We start from the raw sequence: 20,120 nt of genomic DNA, 5'->3' as shown, positions 1-20,120 counted from the left end.
TGTTTTCATCTTCACGTGACATGCAGACAGAATTTCTACTAATGAGATAAACCTGTAGCAGTATAAAACTGAAGCTGTATGCAAAATAAATACCGGGTTTGGCAGACTCGCATTTGTATTGTGTTCAATGCCATAACAGGGTCTTCAGAAGTATCCAACTATTGGGTACAAAATATAACCTCTCTCGGAACCTTTAGATATCTACATTTTGTAGATCTTCTACGTAAGTCGACATTGCGACCTAAAGTTCTTTCTGATTATAGAACCGTGAACCTTAATGCGTCAGTATAATGTCTTCTAAAATTGTCAAACTGATCCTTCTATTTCGTAAGTCTACATATTTATAGATTTGACTCCTCATTTATTTGTTCCGTCCTTAATGTGCCATCAAAATCGGTTATTTGACGTTAATCAAAGAAACAACTGTTCAAAGACAATTTTATCAAAAATACTTTTACAAATATAAATAAAATACTTATTTGTGAGCAGAAAGATTAAGAAGTTATAATACTCAAAATTAATTCTGATTGCGTCTATTCTGAATTGCGTTTATTAATAAGAAATGATCTCTTTTATTACATGTCTAGCCGAAGTTAGTTGGTATGGTTGGTGCTGATAAATTTTGTTAAAGAACAAATCAAATTATATCATTTAAGTGTAAGACAATACAATTAAGCACTGATTAAGTAGTAGAAGATTGAAATATGTTTCGATCTCTTTGAAGAATAGAGAAAAAACCCTGAATAATTAAGGAGTTCTCGATAAGATTCAGGTGTTAGACTTTATTTCAGTGAAGTTTTAGAATTAAAAGAAACCTTACAAACAACTCAAATTAACAATATCTAGGGATACAAAATGGAGTACAAACATTTATGACTATGTAGTCTTCTTCAAACCATTTAGCTTTACTTAGTTGATACAACTATAAAGATGTATCCTTTATGATGTAAAGGTAGACTTATAATGTACACAATTATATGTTTCGAAATTGACACAATTATTAAGTTCAACTCTTGGTCTGATAGTTGAAAAGGATATGTCATGTGTTTCCCCTTTTTAACAAGATTTTTCAATATTTTTGTTTCATGTGGTAGTCATTGCTTCCAGTTGTGCTTTTAAATCTCATAATAATGATTTCGCATTGAATATTTATGAAAGATAAACAATTCAATACTAGATAAACAAAGAGCAGTCAATTTTACTCTTGAATGTTTCTGTCATGATTGTAATATTCTGAATAATTACGTATGTAGAATATTGGTATGTCTGTTTCAGTATTTGTCATTATTGTATAGCAATATAATATTTCCCACAGGAAGTAACCAAAAGTTAGCGTGCAATAAATTCCAATATTGCACTAGTGCAATAAATCTTCAAAATTCATAACGTCATCAACGATTTTTTTAGTTTAAACCAATTTTTACTTTCAAATATTATATTGCTATACAATAGAAGGGTCATTGCATGAATAGAACATATATTGCACTCGCAATCTCGTGCAATATAACATTCTACTCGGGACAATATTCCCCAATATTCATGCAATAGCCATATATCATACACATACAATTCCATACATGATGAATAGAATTGTCGCAATCCTACATTGCTTCAATAGGTGGACCTAGTCAAATCTTAAAAAAATGACTCACAAATTATTTTATATATTGCCTCTACCTGTGAGTGGATATTGTGTGAAACTTTTTGACATGTATAAGCGAGTATGAACTATCTTTAGATTTTTTTCTTTTCAAGAATAAAGACGAGTATTACTTATGAACTAGAGACCGTATTTCATGCGAGAGCTCTCGAATTATACCCCAAATTCAGAAGGTTCTTCATCTTGAGATTTTTGGTGACCCTAAATTTATCTTCAATTTTATGATACATGAAGCCTTCAAACAACTTCATTATAAGCCAATGATATGATGAGAAGAAAACAATGTTTTCTAAAGAAAGTTCATAAAAGACAAAACTTTACGTAGTATGGAAATGAAGTTACAAAATATGCGAATTCTTGCAAGCATAAAGTTTTCCGTATAATTTTTGGTATAAGATTTCATCGTTTAACATTGAACATTCCATGTTTGGAAGCGTTGGTAAAATCTTTGCTAATAAAATCCGGTGATGTATGAATATAAACGGATCAATTCACTTAACGTGTTGTGTTTATACTGAAATTGCTTTTGCTGTGCTCAATTCTGCAAAGTAAATCAACTATTTTGTTTTCCCATAAGCGAACTAAAGTAATTTGATTAACTATTTCTTAAGAAAATTACTCAAATTAACCTTGCAGCATTTTCAGTTTTCAATGTGTACCTTCCTCATGGTGAAGTATTTCATAACCAATTTTAATCTAATAACCACGTTGACACAACACATCTGTGATGCACCATTTAAAGCCTGGTTCTGCTTATTGCTTTGGAAATTAAAGTTAATTATCACAGAGGGGATCATCAAAATTCAAGCATGATAAATGATCCAACAGGAAGATTGCATTTACGTGTCAAACTATATTAGGGTGACTAGTATTTTTGAAGTTATTCAACCTGTTACTTTATTTAAAGGTTTGTTGGAATCAATTGTGTTGTAAGTAATGACGATTAAAATGCACTGAACTCGTGGACAAAATATTTTAATTGCTAACTGTTAATACAAATGTATATACCAAATAGTTAAGATACTTGTCTTTTCAATTACAAGTACTATTATAATGGAAACGACTGTGAAAGGATTAATTGTGAGCATACTTCCGTCAATATATTTCTACTTTTAAAAACTTATATTAACATAAAGTACTGGAGCTTTAATTTGTTCAGGGACTATATCTTTAATTAAACAGGAAATCTAACAACTTTATGCAGTATTCGAACATCAATAGAAATAAAGTTTTCGCTTCCAAAGAATTTTTTAAAGCAAGTGCAAGTGTTTACACAAACAACGGTATTTGTTTATCCAATCTCATTCGCCTCAGACTGTGGCTGTAGTAACGTTTTAGTTGCAATAAACACAATATTAAGTCATGAATCTCGAGACCTTGAATTACTCCGAACTTTACTTTAATTTTCATATACGCGAATTGCATACATCCACTTATGCATTCAACAGCTAGTGTCCCTTTAAATAAAATAAATATGCGCACTTTTTCTGTATAAAAGTAAAACCACAAAAGTACCAAACTCTGAGAAAATTTAAAACAGAAAGTCCCTATTTAAAAAACAAATTCAAAAGCTCAATAAAATCAAACGAATTGAAAGCAACTGTCATATTCCTGACTTGGTACAGGTATTTTCTTTTGTAGATAAGGGTGAATTACACCTGAATTTATAGCTAACTTAACCTCTCACTTCTATGACAGTCGTATACAATTTCATTATATTAACAACAACGTTTGAAAAAAATAAAATAAACATACATAATAGGTAAACATTTCAAAATAGGTATACAACAGTCAACTTTGTGTTATTATATCTTAATCAGTATATATATATATAAGCAAACAAAAATGTCAACAAAGAAAAAACAAAATGGCTTATAGACAGATCATGACAACAATACAAAAATTAGGAATTTTTTGGAATAAACAAGTATATATTTAAAAAAAAAGTTAATAAAATAAAATAGACGTAGCGCAATTGTATCAGTACCTAGCCACGTCAAATGGATATAACCAAAAAAGACAGTAAAAGTAATAATTTATAAAGACAAATAAAGAACACAATAACACATAACTATGATGAAAACCAACGTCAGTAATGCGAGGTTCACACATTGCCGATTATTGCTCCCGTTTGAGATCAGACAACGATATGACACGAAAAGTGAAAAAGTCGGATTAGTATCCTCAATTATCTGGAATGTCATATTATTGTCTGAACGTAGTCGTTTTAGTTCAGATTCCTACTGGTCGAGAAGGGTCCGAATAGTTCAGCAAAGAACCCCGACAGTTAGGTGCGTCCGGTAACATTCGGGGAAACTCAGCCGATTTTGTCTAGTCGGTTTACAATCGTGCCTATGTCGTGACAGATTCTGCTGTATCGGATCGAATTCCTAACAATGTTCTGTGTATTCGGGACGGTTTCCTGTGGAACGGGAATGATCTGGAGAAATTTTTCATTGCTGTTTTTCTGCCGATTGAGTCCAGATTGCATCCAGATCTTGTCGATTGCGAACCGGTTTTGCCGAAACCGTTCCGAAACAGTCCCGTTTTTAATGATACCTACGTCAGATTCCCGACAATTACAGAATACAATACGACTGAGACAAGAAAAAGCCGTTTGCAATGCGATAGAGCGGACCGTGATAGGATTACGTTCCGACAGTACCTGATCATCCCGAGTATGCCGACAGTTTTCGAACGGATAACTTCCGTCAGCGTCGGTTCACTGTCTTGTCACTATCTGATCTCTGTCGGATTACATTCGGTAGAATCGGGACGCAGTCGTGACAGACTCGGTCGAATTTTACCTGGCGAAAGATGCAAATCGGATTAGAAGCGGATTTAGAATGGGATTATCGGGATAAATTCGCTTGGAAACGGTGGAATATCGACGCTTCCTGAACAATATCTGATTGTTGTTGTGATTAAATGTTTTTTTACAAATTTTAATTAACGTTTGAATTTCCATCCAAGATTCATAGGATCTTGATCAGACTTTAAATAAATTTTAATCGGGAATGGTCCTGTCAAGGACGGTAGTAAAAATTGGGAATTTGTGACCCCAGCTTAACTTAAATTTATCATTTAAGACCATAGTGTATTGTTTTTGAAGTCGATACGGAATATATATCAACAAGGTTTTTCTATCTTCCAAGAAAACTTTTTTTAAGAAAAGGTGTTCTCTGACATAACCCTAGTTGATCAATTTTCTGCTCAAACACTGGTGATATTTTACAACCTCTGAGTAGCAGCAGCAAGCTCTTGAATACCTACATTTGTAATGAGTTTGGAAATGGAAAGCCCGTATACAAGAGAAGTTGGTTTATTGTTACTAAAAATTGTTTTCATGTTTTTATAGACCAGCGATTGGCCTACTAGTATTTGCAAAGCAAGTAAGTCAAATTCAGACAATAGTGAATGTTGTGTAAATGGTAATACTCAACATCGCATAATGCATTAGAATATAAATAAATTGCACAAGAAATTCAAATATCCCACCATTAGTTTTAGATTGTAACTTATTTATGGTCAATTAATCCTGAAAAATTCTCACATTGCAACTAGTTGACGAGTTGAAGACTAAATATCATCGATTATATGCCTTGCTGATTGTTTGTATATAATGAATTATCTGCTTCCATTTGGAATGAAACTTTAATTATCCTGTATAAACGTGTTAAGCATTCTAGTCGGCTTTTGATACAGAATCTTCTGCGGGATATACCTTTTTAAGTAAGCAAGGAGTTGTTTGTATGAAATGTTCACATAATCTGCTAGGTATATAAAACTTGTTTATTGTTTTCAATATAAAGTAACTAATAATGGTATTTAATTCACAAAACTAATTTAGGGAAAGACCATTTTCTCAGTTACCAATTTGAAAAAAAACTTGGCCACTTTTGTTGTTCTTAAATAGTAAGATTTTAAATGCAATCATAATATTGAATTCCTGTTTTTATTATAAAGAATAAATATTAATCTGATGGAAAGTGTTAACATAAATCATTCGGCATCCCAGTGTTTGATATCTACATGAAGCTCATTTATTCTCTATTACTATATACCCAGTACAGTACATATTATATAATCCCTGACAAATGTTTTCAAACCATGATATCATTTCAGATATAGATTTTAATGAAATAAACATATTATACCACAGCATCATATAAATATTTTAAATCGTATATTTGTCGGATAAATTAAACTGTCTAGCATGTAATAGCATCTTTGCATCTTTTATATATGTTATCAGTTCCTTTTGACTTTTGTTTTTCCTTTATATTTTTATAAATGTTCACGTGATACTTTTTTCATGTTTAGACCCAACTCCAATCAGTCTGTCCTATATTTTTCTGTTCTACGATGGTAATACAACAAATATTTTCATTATGAGACCAGAAGAAATCCAATTTACTGAAACTCCATAATAAGTGTAATATACAATTCATTTAAAGAAATAACAGCAGCGCCAACAAAGACACAAATAAACACCTATACCGTGACTGCATAATACATCTAATCACTTGTATTGTTGTACACACGAGAGAGAGAAAATTATAGTGGATGGGACTATCTAATACGATGCTATGGTTTTTCTATGAACGATCAGTATTAACACTCTGTTGTGTCATTTTTACTTTTGTTGCAATTCCTGAGTTTCATCATTATTTTTCTTAGTTCAGACTTTTTATCATTTTCAATTTTACGTTATTGTTTCGATCCAACTTGATATTTCTTAGTTTCGACTAAACATGATTCCATTCCAACCTGACATATCTCAGTTCCGACATGAAATTTCGCACTCCTAAGTTGACATATCTCAGTTCCAACTTGACATATCTTAGTTCCAACTTGACATTTCTCACTTCCAACTTGACATGTCTCAGTTACAACTTGATATTTCTCACTTGTAAGTTGGCATTTCCGACTTCTGACACAAAAGGTAGTTACTGTATCAGGATTATTACATCGGATGTTTTGTCTCTTTTGACATATCCTCCATTGGCTTTTACATTCTCAATTCTATTTCAAATTGTAAAATTGTAATAAATATCTTCTTATGTACGCAGACGCAATGACTTGGTTCACCGCTATGGCATATTAGTTTCACAACTGACCACAGTAATCTTCTCTTGTCGTAACAACAATCTTGATTTTCAAGTTTGTGAAGTAACCGATTGCAACTTATCAGAGTAGTGTTACTCTCTACAAATAACACGACTGGCTTATGTCACTTGTATTGAAGGAACTTTTTACACATCCAGAGTACCATAGTACACTTCAAGTATTTAGTTGATGCGGTTTGTGATGCTAAATCTTTGGTATTCTGATAAGTGTTTTGTTATCATTGGTTTTTTTTTTTTGTCGTTTTAGGGATTGGTTGAATGGTATGTCGATTAATGAGTTTGTCGGTATCGTCTCTCATTTTATTAATAGCAATGATATGATATGATATGTAACAAATATACGTTCGTTTTTCGTCATGTAGATAAAAAAAATGATGACAAACGATTATTCCGGATTTTGTTTATATAATAGGCAAGTTGTGATGCATTTTTCAATTATTTATAGGTCTTTCAATTTAAGAAAAAATCGAAATTATTTTATTTCAGTATATTACTTTTTAACAAAGCCAGAAAAAGTTTGTTTTAAGGGTTAATGTAAATACTCCGATAATTCAGTTTTTACAAATGATTAACAATATGTTCTTCTATTGTTATTTTCAAGCAAACAAATACGACTTTCCCATTTTTTTTCTATTTTATAAAAGTATTCAATGTTTTTAAACACGTTTCATTTTTTTTTCAGAATTAATCTTTACCAAAAAAAAAAAACAGCTCCATGATCTACAAATTTTAATTTATGTTTAAAATGACACGTCATAACTACATTTTCCATGGAATTATTTGCTATATTTCAATTGACTTGTTATGAATTTAGTGTTTTCTAGTAATTCTATCAGCTTCGTTACGTTAGACTCATAAATATTTACATCTTTTTCTGTTTAAAAAAAACACTATACATAAACGGACTTTCTTGTTTTCACATTAGCTTCTTTGTCACAAACAGTCATGGGAACTATTAAATTATTTTTGAAATTCATTTGAATAATTTACTTCGTATATTAGCTGTCGTTAATATTGTTTACAATTATTGATTATGGTATCTATATGACAATTTTTTTAAACCTATAAAAGTAGTAACAAGTACACGCATCAACGAAATAATGGCATATGATGTTTCACAATACCGGAACGCATTATTGTTTACACAAATTGAACTCTATTAATCTACATTTTCAATCACAAACTGTTAATGTTGTGTAATGCAAACCAAATGCGTCAAATCGTTAAGTGAAGATGCAATGCACGAGGCATTAAACTGAGAAAAAAACACATATACGTAGTGAGTACAACCAAACTGCTGGTGCATTGATAGCAGACATAACCAATAGTTGATTTTTAAATTTAACGAATGCATGAATTTGAGAAATAATATAGTATTCTGAGTTCAAGAACGTAAAACTATACAAGCAAACAACATCAAATAACGGTGTCACAAAATGAATAAAGCCGAATCTGCATAATACAAATGACCAAAAATATTCCTTCTAAAAAACATAAAGCCTTTCTGCTTAGGTATCGATTAATGAAATTGAAGATTATCAATTGTTCAAAATAGATATTCTACTCTTTTCATTTAGAATTGGAAATTTTGTCATGTTTGATACTTTTCATTTGTTTTTTCTCTGTCAAGCGCTGTTGTATGTTGCATTGCATCATAATATTTGAGGTGCTTTTAAAAAACAATGTGTTCAATATGTCGACAGATACCCGTATAAAATAGGCGATAGAAATATATATTATAAAGATCGATTTGCATATGTGTTGGGATTGATCTTCATACTTTTATGCTTATTTATCCCGACGTTTACGACATAAGATGAAGATTATATGATTACTTAATTATATTAAAAGCTTTTACCCAACACTCCATGATATGCTTTTACTTCCTTATGATGAAAGATTGAACCACTGACACCTAATGACAACCCCATCCCAGTTTTTCTTAGATTAATATTACACAATGGAATATTGCATCTTTGGCTGATTGCGATTCTTGGTAATCACTTTACGGGAATACCTAATTACTTTTTGGGTTAGTTTTAGAGTGGTGTGATTTATTGAAATAATTGATTGGCATTATATGGTATGGATAAAGCGACTTTTCTCTGCAAATGTTAGAATGATTTTAACCTGACAGAGCAGGATATGAATAAGCTAGATAAAATGATATATACGTAGATAAAAAAAAACTGCACGAACTTAAAAAGAAGATTCCAAGGGACAATAAAGAAAATAAGTCTGAGTAGAACTAGACATGTGTCTATACAAAAAGCCAAGCTCTTAATCATCCCTTGTCTATAAAATAAGTGAATACATTTACCTGAACCAATCACATAACTGTATTGAAACCTTATTTTCTGAACAACGAAAAGCAATAAGAGAGTTCGGGGTTCCTGAAATGGGACAGTGCAACTTGAAATTGTTTTTAGATATAATGAATATGACTATAAACGACCATGTACTGCATGTTACGTATTAGTTTGTTTGTTTTTATAGCGATAACAATTATAATAAAATGTGGACTGTTGAACCCCTTTTTGACAGTTTTACCTTTTATGTCTGTTTGTTTTGTTCTCGCATTATTGTCAGTATAATGGAATTTAATGCGACTGTCAAACAAGTGAGAGATTTAGCAAGCTGTAAAGCAAGGTTTAATCCACCGTTATTGACATCAGAAAAAGCCTGAACCAAGTAAGGAATGTGACATTTGTTATACATTCGTGTTTGAGGTTTTGATTTCTGCCATTTGATTAGGAACTTTCTGTTTTGAATTTCCCTCGGAAATCAGTATTTTTGTGATTTTACTTTCTTCCTTACAGCGAATCGTTTCTTTTTTAAGATTAATTTCGTACTTATACATATGCATTGATAGACAACCATCTCTATCTATCACTATACAATCTTTTACAATAATGTTTAATTCACAACAGGCTTACATCATCACCGTTTATATAAATATTTTACATACTAGTATAATGACAATAAAAAAATCTACAACCAACATTTGCTCCTCACAAATCAAACAAATAACGTCTTTAAACATGTGTTTGAACAAAAAAGTCGTCATTTTAAGGTATCTTTTTATTTATCTGTTTACAAAACTTGCTAAATGATACGGATTTTCTACCTAAAGAATATATTACTTAAGCTGTATTTAGCCAAAATTTTAGAACATTTTGGTCCCCAGTTCTCTTCAACTTCGTACTTTTTTTTTGCCTTTTTAACTTTTTTGTTATTCGAGCGTCTTGGATTAGTCTATTGTAGAGGAAACGCGCGTCTTGCGCAAATACAAAATTTCAATCCTGGTATCTATGATGAATTTATTTGAAGTGTTCTTTATTGACATTGTATGTTTTTATCATGCTAGCTGTAATGAGAGGATATTTTAATGTTTAAAATAGACATGTTCGATATGTCGCGTTGCAATACTCAATGGTTTGTGCAGAATACAATGACATTATCCTGAAATCCGCTTCAGTTTGATGATAACGACTACAAAAGGATCCAATCATGCATTATACAAACTGTCATGATGTTTACATTAACTCAGTAGATACACAGAAAACGAATCAACTTAAATATTCTATACTATAATACTTCGCTTAACTGCATCGAATTTAAAGCAAACAACTACATATAAATTTCTGGCCTTTTAAAAAATTCATTAAAATTTCATGATGTTTACATAATGAATCATCTGCAAAAATATTTTGATTAAAAACTATTTGCATATATGCGTCCTTTATGATATTGGGAGAGTTTCCCGTCAACACAATAAACCTGAAATAATCCAGATCAATATAAAACTTGTAATCGATAGATAAGTGTCTAAATGCATTGCAACCATCATCGTTTTTTTTTTAAAGTGGTGTTCAGGTACATTATCATTTACTTATTCATTTCCTATTTTACTTACTCGTTTTAAATAATTGAGCATCGTTTAAAACTTGCCAAAATATAATCAAGATGCACAAAAAGCTCAAAATTCCAAAGCTTTCCCCAGAAGACAAACTACGGGATATAATTATACAGAGGCTTCAGAACAAAATAAAATACTGCATTAAAACAACAAGCATAACAATGTTATCTTGATATCCATGTGAAGCATAAAGAATCAGCATGTTCAATTGAGATTTAATCATCAATTTCCTAATGTGGAATTAAAACAAATATGTTTTATTGACTCTCCCATGCATTAGTGTGAACTAGGACTATAAAGTCTCTGTTGATTATTAAAGACAATCAGGTCGACAATCAAGCATCAGCATCAGGTGACGCGATCCAGAAAGGATGTAGAAATCGGATGTTTTTACCATAGTTAATCTGTAAATAATTTACAAAGGAAATAAACCAAAGCGTTATATAAGCAGAGTAAAGAAGTCTCGATATCAAGAAGACTTTTATTATTTTGAAATGCAATAGGATTTTATTTTGAATTTGATGGTTACAGAACTGGCAAGGATTTCGGTTTAAATTTTTTATTGTTTTTGAATTGATCAAATGGCTGAATAAAAGTAAAATCACAAAAAAACTGAACTCTGAGAAAAATTCAAAATTAAAAATCCCTTATCAAATAGCAAAATCAAAAGCTGAAACACATCAAACGAATGGATAAGAACTGTCATATTCCTGTTTTGGTACAGGCATTTTCTTATGTAAGAAATGTTGGATTGTTCCTGGTTTTATAGCTAGATAAATCTCTCACTTGTATGACAGTTGCATCAAATTCCATTATATTGACAATGATGCGCAAAAAAGGCAAACAGACATAATTTGTCAAAATGTCGAAAAAAGCAGTCAACATCGTGTTATAATCTTAATCACTGAAAAAACATCCAAATATGTAACAAAGAAGCACAAAATGGCATATAGACCAAGCATATTAGCAATAATTAAAAACAATAATACACTTTCTGAAGGACGCCTCCGGGTGCGAGAATTTCTCGTTGCATTGAAGACCTGTTGGTGACCTTCTGCTGTTGTCTGCTCTATGGTCGGGTTGTTGTCTCTTTTGCACATTCCCCATTTCCGTCCTCAATTTTACAAATTTACCATAGTATAATAACACAATGACGAGATGTATAAGTACAGAGCCACGTCATATAAGAAAAAAAGAAACATAAAAAGGTATATAGACAAAGTACTACAAGTATCCTAATAACATTAAAATACAAACGAATATTTAAAAAAGAAGCACAAAAAGGCATATATAAAACTTAACAACCTCATTTATTGCTTTCTTATTTTTGAATTTCATTTATGTATGTTAAATCCAATCATAAACTATGGAAATCTTTACGCACTAAGATCGAAAGGCCAGATCAACATGGCTCTAACGCAGAATCGCGAATGAAAATCATTAATTAATTGTTTTGTTAACAAAAAAATACGCATACAATTCCTCACAACACTTTTGCTATGTGACAAGAAAATCTTTTCAACTATTCACGTGATCAATATTTTACACACGTAACTTTGCAACAACCAATTCATGCTGCAGGAATAAAGTGGCAAAATGCAATTTAAAGATTTTACACTTTCTGCTGCACTGTTACACAATTTGAATGACATTCAAAGATTTCAAAATAGATCTCATTAAATAATTCACCAACATAATATGTCCTTTTTTGTTTCAATTCTTCTAGACGATGCATATGATGTTGGCTCCTCGAAAGAACAATCGATCGGGGTCTACACATCAGGTTATCATCGCACATAAAATTGTAGGATATGTTTAAATAATGTATGGAAGGTAGGACATAACAAACACAGTAAAGCCTTCTGCAGTAACAAGGTTCAAAAGTTTAATTAACTCTATATAACATTATTCTATACGATAATAAAAAGAAGGTATAACGAAGAAAATCGAAATACAAGAACGTAAGTTATACATGCGAATACCAAGGGTCAGATGTGTTAAAAGGAAAAGATGCCCACGATTAGTTCAGAAAATGTGTTTACCTTTAGAAAGATTTTTTATCCTGCATCAACTTCCTATAATTATGTCTACCATCGTTGTTTACTTTAATACTGGCAACTTACACAACATTTGTTACAGCACATGTATATAAATAATCATAGACATTTAACTCATCATATATACCAGGATTAAATTTTGTATTTACGACAGACGCCCGTTTCGTCTACAAAAGACTTATCAATGACGCTCGAATCCAAAAAAGTTAAAAAGACCAAATACAGTACGAAGTTGAAGAGTATTTTGAGAACCAAAATTCCTAAAAGTTTTGTAAACTACAGTTAAGGTAATCTACTTCTTATGTAAAAAAAGCCTTAGTATTTCAAAAAATTAAAAGTTTTGTAAACAGTTAATTTATAAATATGACCATATCAATGATAATTCATGTCAGCGCAGAAGTGCTGACGAATGGGCTGGTGATACGCTCGGGGAATTAAAACTCCACCAGCATATTTTTTGGGGGGTTTACTGTGTGTGTGAATTGCAATATCATATACATTACTTTCCATTCAGTAATTGGAAACAAAATCAAAACTTGAATGTTTTCTTGGCATTGAAGTAGTTACAACAGTAAACACTGCTTGCAAGTCAAAAAAACTTGGTTTGGGTTTGAAATTCATTATCCTACTAAACTTACCAATTACCAGATACTTCAATCGTGAATTAACAGACAATCATCTATTTCTTCCCCCGAAAAAGACAGATAAACATGACAAAAGATTCATATATTTCTGTGCATTTACAGTCTTACTTGGAAATGTTGACTACTTGACGTCAAAGCACCAAACTTTAGTAATCATTCCTTGACAGAAATCTTTGCCTAAGGGTGTTCCGGTAGAATCTAATATCATGAACAATCATATAGCACGAATGAGATTAAATTTGACACATTAGGTTCGTTTATTACTTTCATTCCTTTTTAATGAAAATGTTATACAAAACTTATGAAAAACGTGATATTCTTGATATTAAGCTAGATTTTTCCTTAAGCTTTCTTATTTATTTCAAACGGCGATATAAGGAGGAAGTTATCCCAGGTTAACATCAATTAGATAGTAGGACCTATATTTACAGTCTTTCAGCTGTAATCGAGTAAGACTGTAATGACTTTAAAGATAATAACTCCTATCTTTAGACTGTTATACAGAAAATTTCACATATTTTCGAGTCTATTTACAAGTAAGGTAGTTATCTTAAGATTGTTTTACCAAAACAATAGTGACACCTATCTTTGTAGTGTCTTTCGGTAAGACTGCAACACATATCTTTAACAAGTAGACTAGCTTCCTCTTTCAACATTGTTTTACCAGTAACACTGGAATTCACTGTTAGAGTCTTTTTGGTAGCAAAGCAGGAAAGACCATCTGTGCAGTAATATAGTAAAACTAACATTTGGAGTCTTTTTGTAAGTAAGATAGTATCCCTAATTTAAGATCGTTTCAGCACTAGGTAAAGACAACAGTAGTATACCGCTGTTTTATAGCCATTAATCGATTTAACTTAAACAAAGCAGGTGAAAAACTGAAACCGAGGGATCTATATCACCTATAATAGGAAAACTACGGAACAATAGAAACTAATAAAAAGTTGGGTTTTTTTTAAAATATCGAACATCAAGGATAATTAAAATCGGAAAGACCCTTAGCAAATGACAAAAATCAAAACTAAAACTCATCAAAAGAATGGACTGTAAGACCTCCTTTTACAATCGTTTTTGGCTGTAAAATAGCAAGACCCACCTTCAATGTCGCTTTGGGTAGTAAGATGTAAAGTAAGAGCAATATGTATAGTCTTTTTGGCAGTATGATAGTAAGACCCACATTCAGAATCACATTTTGCTGCAAGATAGTAATAAGTAAAAGATGTGGTATAAGTGCCAATGAGACAAATACTAAGACTAACATTCAGGGTATTTTAAGCAATTGATTTGTGTAAGATAGTAAGAGCAACACAGAATGTCAGAGTAGTTTTTGGCAGAAAAATGGTAATACCCACATTCAGAGTATTTTTGGTAGTAAGAAAGGAAGAGCCTTTTTTAGCAGTGAAAGGGTAAAATTCAGATCAGAGACTTACCTATAGAATTCATTGGTGTTATGATATCACTTACTTATATTATGAATAGACAAATAGATTAACTTAATCACTATTTTGTTTGCTGCTGAAAATTATGAAAGATACCAGGTTAATTAACTGGTACGACAGTTGCGCGTTTTGTTAACATCATATTCACCAGTTAGATGGAAATTCACGAGTATTGAAAACCAAAATTCCGAAAGTCTGTCCCAACTAAAGGTATATCTTCTTTGTTATTAGTTAGAAAAAACCTTGATGTTTCATATAATTAAGTATTTCATCAACAGTTAACTTACCGAAGTTAAAGCAAAGAGATAAAAAGGATCAGACACATGTACAACTTTTACAAAGTTTAATCATAAAAAACCAAGGGAAAGTGTATGTGCAGTTGGACGAAACGCACGTCTAAATTACAAAATTCTGATCCTGATGTTTATGATGAGTTTATTTATATATGGAAAATAAACTTGAATTTTGTCATGTTTGTTTCATGTATCAAACATGTTTGATCGGAACTTGTTCAACAGCCCGTTTTGATAATATAAAATTTTTCGATAACGTACATTGACCTATAATGGTTTACTTTTATAAATTGTTATTTGGATGGCGAGTTGTCTCATTGGCACTCACACCACACTTCCTATATCTATAAACAATTAATACGTTCATCGTTCCCCAAAACTTTCTAGATCTCTTGTTAATAATACATTTTCATGAAAGTTCTTCAGTCTCAAAAACTTTTTTTTAATAAATACGAGGTGTGGCTAGCTATGGTTCTGGGTTTGGTCCATCATTTTCTACATAAGAAGATGCCTGCTGTGCCAAGTCAGAATTGTGACAGTGGTTGTCCATTTATTTGATGAGTTTGTGCATTTGATTTTGCCATTTGATTAGGGATTTTCCGTTTTGAATTTTCCATGGAGTTCAGTATTTTGGTGATTTTACTTTTCAAACGGATGTTGTATAAAGGGTTTTCCCCGGAATCCCATCCCATTCGCTATGGAAAAAAACAACATATAAAAACGACACTAATTGATGCAATGTGTCTTATAATTAAATACTGGTTTTGAAACTAGACTTTAGTCTTGAATATTTTACTACTTTGAATTGTTTAAACTTTGAATAAAAGCATACGTGAGAATGTATGCGGCGTTTATCTCTTCTTCGTCATTATCTTTACTATTATAAATTCCCAGCGCCAATATGATCAAATAAATCCGATATCAGTATGAAAAATAAAATATCTTCTATGAACATAATGTATAAAACAAAATGCATGTGTAAAGACGAAATCACTTTCGCAAACAATCCGACCACTTTTTCAATACATACTATTCGAATTTAACTATCTGGTACGAAAATAGTGTCTTTTTTACCACATTATAACTCTTCTGTATATTCATTTCATGCAAATTTTGAAACTGCATATTGAATAATTTTAAATCTTGCAATTGTCGTAAACTCCACTGACGGATGGAGCAAGAAACACATAATGCAAAAGAATGCAATTCTATTAATTTCCTATTGAAAAACAGTCGTCGATAGCGAAGAAAAACGATTCTTCCTTTGTTGAAATGATCTTTTTCCAGACAACCTTCATTTTATTGTTTTCAAATGACAATCTAAACAATTAAATATATCTCGAAGGATATTAGAGCAGGTTCCTTTAAGGTATTTAATGCAAGTTTAATTAACCTCCAATTTACATCAACATAGCCATAATTAAATATCAATAAGCAACAGCAATCTAATAAAACAAATTCAATTTATTAATTTAAAAAAAATACCTTACCTCAGTTTAGCTGTTTGTCAAAATTAATTTTTCACAGATAGAAAATTCAAAGTTTCTTCGTCTCCGGTGCCTGTTTCTGTGGAGTTGTGATAAAATGGAAGATTACTGTAGTCTCCTGAGTTTTGTATAGGCTTGTTGGGACATTAATTATTCAGGACTTCAAATGAAAATGTATTGTAACATTAACGATTGTTAATATTCATTAGGCTCGCTATTGGTAAGATAAAATCCGTCATCACTATTATGTTAATTTCACTGATGAAAAAGGTAAATTTCAATATGCAAAGTTATAGTTGATATTTTATGAAGGATTAATTTTGATTCTTTTTTTTTCGCAAACATTTGTCTTATTAGATAAAATGTATGTTTAAAACGATCAAGGCTTACGCAATTAAAGAGTTCTCAAGTATAAAAGGTATACTGATGATGGGCTACAAATATTCATCTCAACCCTTCAGAACCTTGCAAAAAAGAATGAATCGATATGAAAATAGTTGTTTGGTTAGCCAATGAAAATTTGAAAAACTGAAAGTCATTCATGAAACAAACACTGAGAGTAAAAACATTAATATATTGACGGTAAGTTTTGCAGGCATACAACTCCCTTGAGATGTACATGTCGGAAACAATAAGCTTCTGTGTTTGACAACCCTCAAAACTGTTATAAAAATCAAACAGCAAATTGTAACGGCTACATATTTTTTTGTATTAATTATTTACTGCCACTAATGTGCTGAACTGAGAGCAACAATTGTCAAATCAATTTACTTGGCTGTGATAATTGCAGAAATTAATAGCTAATTGTTAGTAAATCGATGTCATTTGCTAAATTAAATTTTACTGGCAAATTGTGGTTGTTCTTTTCATTCATTTTATTTGTTTGTAACAACGGTCCAACGCCTTTATTTTAATGCAAAGAAAAAGTTGAAGAATAATTATTCTGTACTTATTCAAAGCACATCAAATCTCACTAAAACTAGTAGTATTTTCAATAGTATATTCTGATGATTGAAATATTAGACATTTGAAATAACATTGAACGGACATGCACGATCGATATCATGCAGTAATAAATATTGCTGATACAGAATAAAGATGTATACGTTTTTCCTTTTAAGTGAATAAAACCAAACAACTACAGGAAGACAAAAAGACTAAGTTGAGTCAAACTTTATGAGTAAGATATTTCACAAAACTCTTTTGAAATTCTTTGCATGATTGTGTTACCTAGAATCAAACAAAGATACCTTTCGTGAATTGTACCAATAATCATTCCTATGAATCAATGAAATAGTCTGTTATCTGTCGGTATCTTAGTGGAATGTATTGTAAAATGAAAGGTAAATGTTGTTTCCAAAATTGAATATCTTTTAAGATATCCACTGCACAGCATTTTTTTTAAAAACACCACTATCTTGCACTGGGAATTGTTCAATAAAACTGAGTCTAGAAACGAGGAATGAGCCAAAGAGATAACAATCCGACCAAAGAGTTAAAAAAAAACGAGGGTCACTAATGGGTCTTAAACAGAGCTACACAATTTCGCACCCGGTGGCGTTCAAATGATATTAATGAAGGAATGTGGGTCTGTTAGCCAAAACTCACATTGGCTTCCTTCCTCGTTCACACACTGGATCTGTTTGTACCCTTTTTAAAGGTTTTGTATTGAATAAGTTTGTAATCTTGCTAAAGTTAGTGTATTGCTATGAAATAAAGAAAATAAGTGTTTAATTGTTTTGAAATAAAGTGATATTCTTAAAATATGTACATATAACACAGAAGATGAGGTATGTTTGTCTATGAGACATCTATTTTCAGGAGACCAAATGACACTGAAATTGAACGATTATAGGTCAAAATACGGCCTTCAACAATGAGTAAATTCAATGCCGCATAGTCAGCTTTGAAAGCCCTCAAAATGACAAATGTAAACAATCCAAAAGAAAATCTAAAACTAAGATTATAATTTTTGTATAAAAAAAGAACGAAAAACAAACATATTACACAGCAACAAACGACAACCACTGAATTACAGGCTCCTGACTTAGGACAGGTACAAACATACAGAATGTGGCGGGGTTAAACATGTTAGCGAGATCATGTACATCATACGAGTAAAAATCTACACAAGGTCTTACACAGTTATATCAAGTGGGTCAGGATCATACAGAAATGGAGTCCCGTTTATCTATGATGAGTTTATTTTCGATGCAGTATTTTGATGGAAGAATTCGTTTATACCGAATATTAGTGTATCAATTTGCTAACCGGCATGGCCTTCTAAGTCACCGGTCTTGAAACTGATTGATCTCCTATAGGACCAACGGTATAAACGTGAATACCAGCGAAAAGATCCGCTTCAGACCCTCAACCATCTGCGACAGCTATTGCAACAGGAATGGTGTGCAATTTTACCCAAGAACATTGATAAACTCAATGCCAAGGAGATGAAAAGGAACGTCGGTAGCGCGGATTGGTCAAACACGGTACTTATATTAATATGGCCAGAACTATTCCGAAATGGGCAAAACTACTGACTTTGATTCGTCAAACACCAAGGAATTGACTGCTATATTTTAATGAAAAGACATTTGTTGTGAATATTGAATATTTGTAATGCCAGTAAAATGCTTGTTCAAAATACATGTACTAAAATTATTTAATATTCGTTATGCGTTTCATATTCTTTTGCAGCGTATAGTATCATAGATACATGCAATCAGTTAATTCATCAGTTTGTCACGATCTTTGATGTTTAATTTAAAAAAAAAATGCCATTATAAAAGGTTTAAAATATGCATGAAATTAAATCGATTTCCAATTAACAAAATGCAAACACCACAATGAATATTAACGCCAGTATTTACCGCAGAAATTCGACACATTTATGTCATTTGATTCTCTTTGAAAATGCGAATATTGAATGTGAACTTAAACAATCGTAATACATTAAATTAAGTAAGCATAAAAAAAGCCAGATATGCAATCAGAACATACATATATTATAGAAAGTAAATTAAATTTGAAAGGAAATATTACGTGAATTCCGATTCATTGGTTAAACAAAGGGCATATACTCTGAGGTTAACTGTTATTTCACATGCAATGACATGTCCATATACGAAGCTGTTGTTTTGTAATAAGCAGATTTATAATGTCAGGAAAAAAACGAAACAGTACACTTAGTATCTTTTTTTAAATGGTGCACTCGTTTGACAGGGTGGAATGTCTTGCATTTCATTTATACATATTATAGACCTGCACCATATGCACGTGATGCGGTAGTACTAGTGGCAAAGGTTATTCTTAACTTATAAAGGTCTATAGTTTTTCACAACACATATGGTCTTTACAACACTATTGACGACATCCTAGAATCAGACACCTTATCAACTGAAGTGAGCTAGAAACATTAAAAATGCGTGGCATGAATAAACAAAAGATATCTAAAAAACAGGAATGTGTTATCATTCTCAGAAAAGTGCTCCG

General features: G+C 31.5%; 1 protein-coding gene across 2 annotated transcripts in view; it reads right to left on the bottom strand.

Annotated features, from left to right (window-relative positions):
- Positions 1 to 16,789, bottom strand: part of LOC143065153 (uncharacterized) — a 31,658-nt gene extending 14,869 nt beyond the window's left edge. For both annotated transcript variants that reach the window (XM_076238542.1, XM_076238543.1), the window contains exon 1: positions 16,632 to 16,789. The gene's annotated coding sequence lies outside the window, so the exon portion shown is untranslated. The remainder of the gene's footprint in view (positions 1 to 16,631) is intronic.
- Between the last annotated feature and the right edge of the window lie 3,331 nt (positions 16,790 to 20,120).

This window comes from Mytilus galloprovincialis, chromosome 2 (genome assembly GCF_965363235.1).
Source record: "Mytilus galloprovincialis chromosome 2, xbMytGall1.hap1.1, whole genome shotgun sequence".
Lineage (NCBI taxonomy): Eukaryota > Metazoa > Mollusca > Bivalvia > Mytilida > Mytilidae > Mytilus > Mytilus galloprovincialis.
This window is presented reverse-complemented; position numbering and strand designations above follow the sequence as displayed.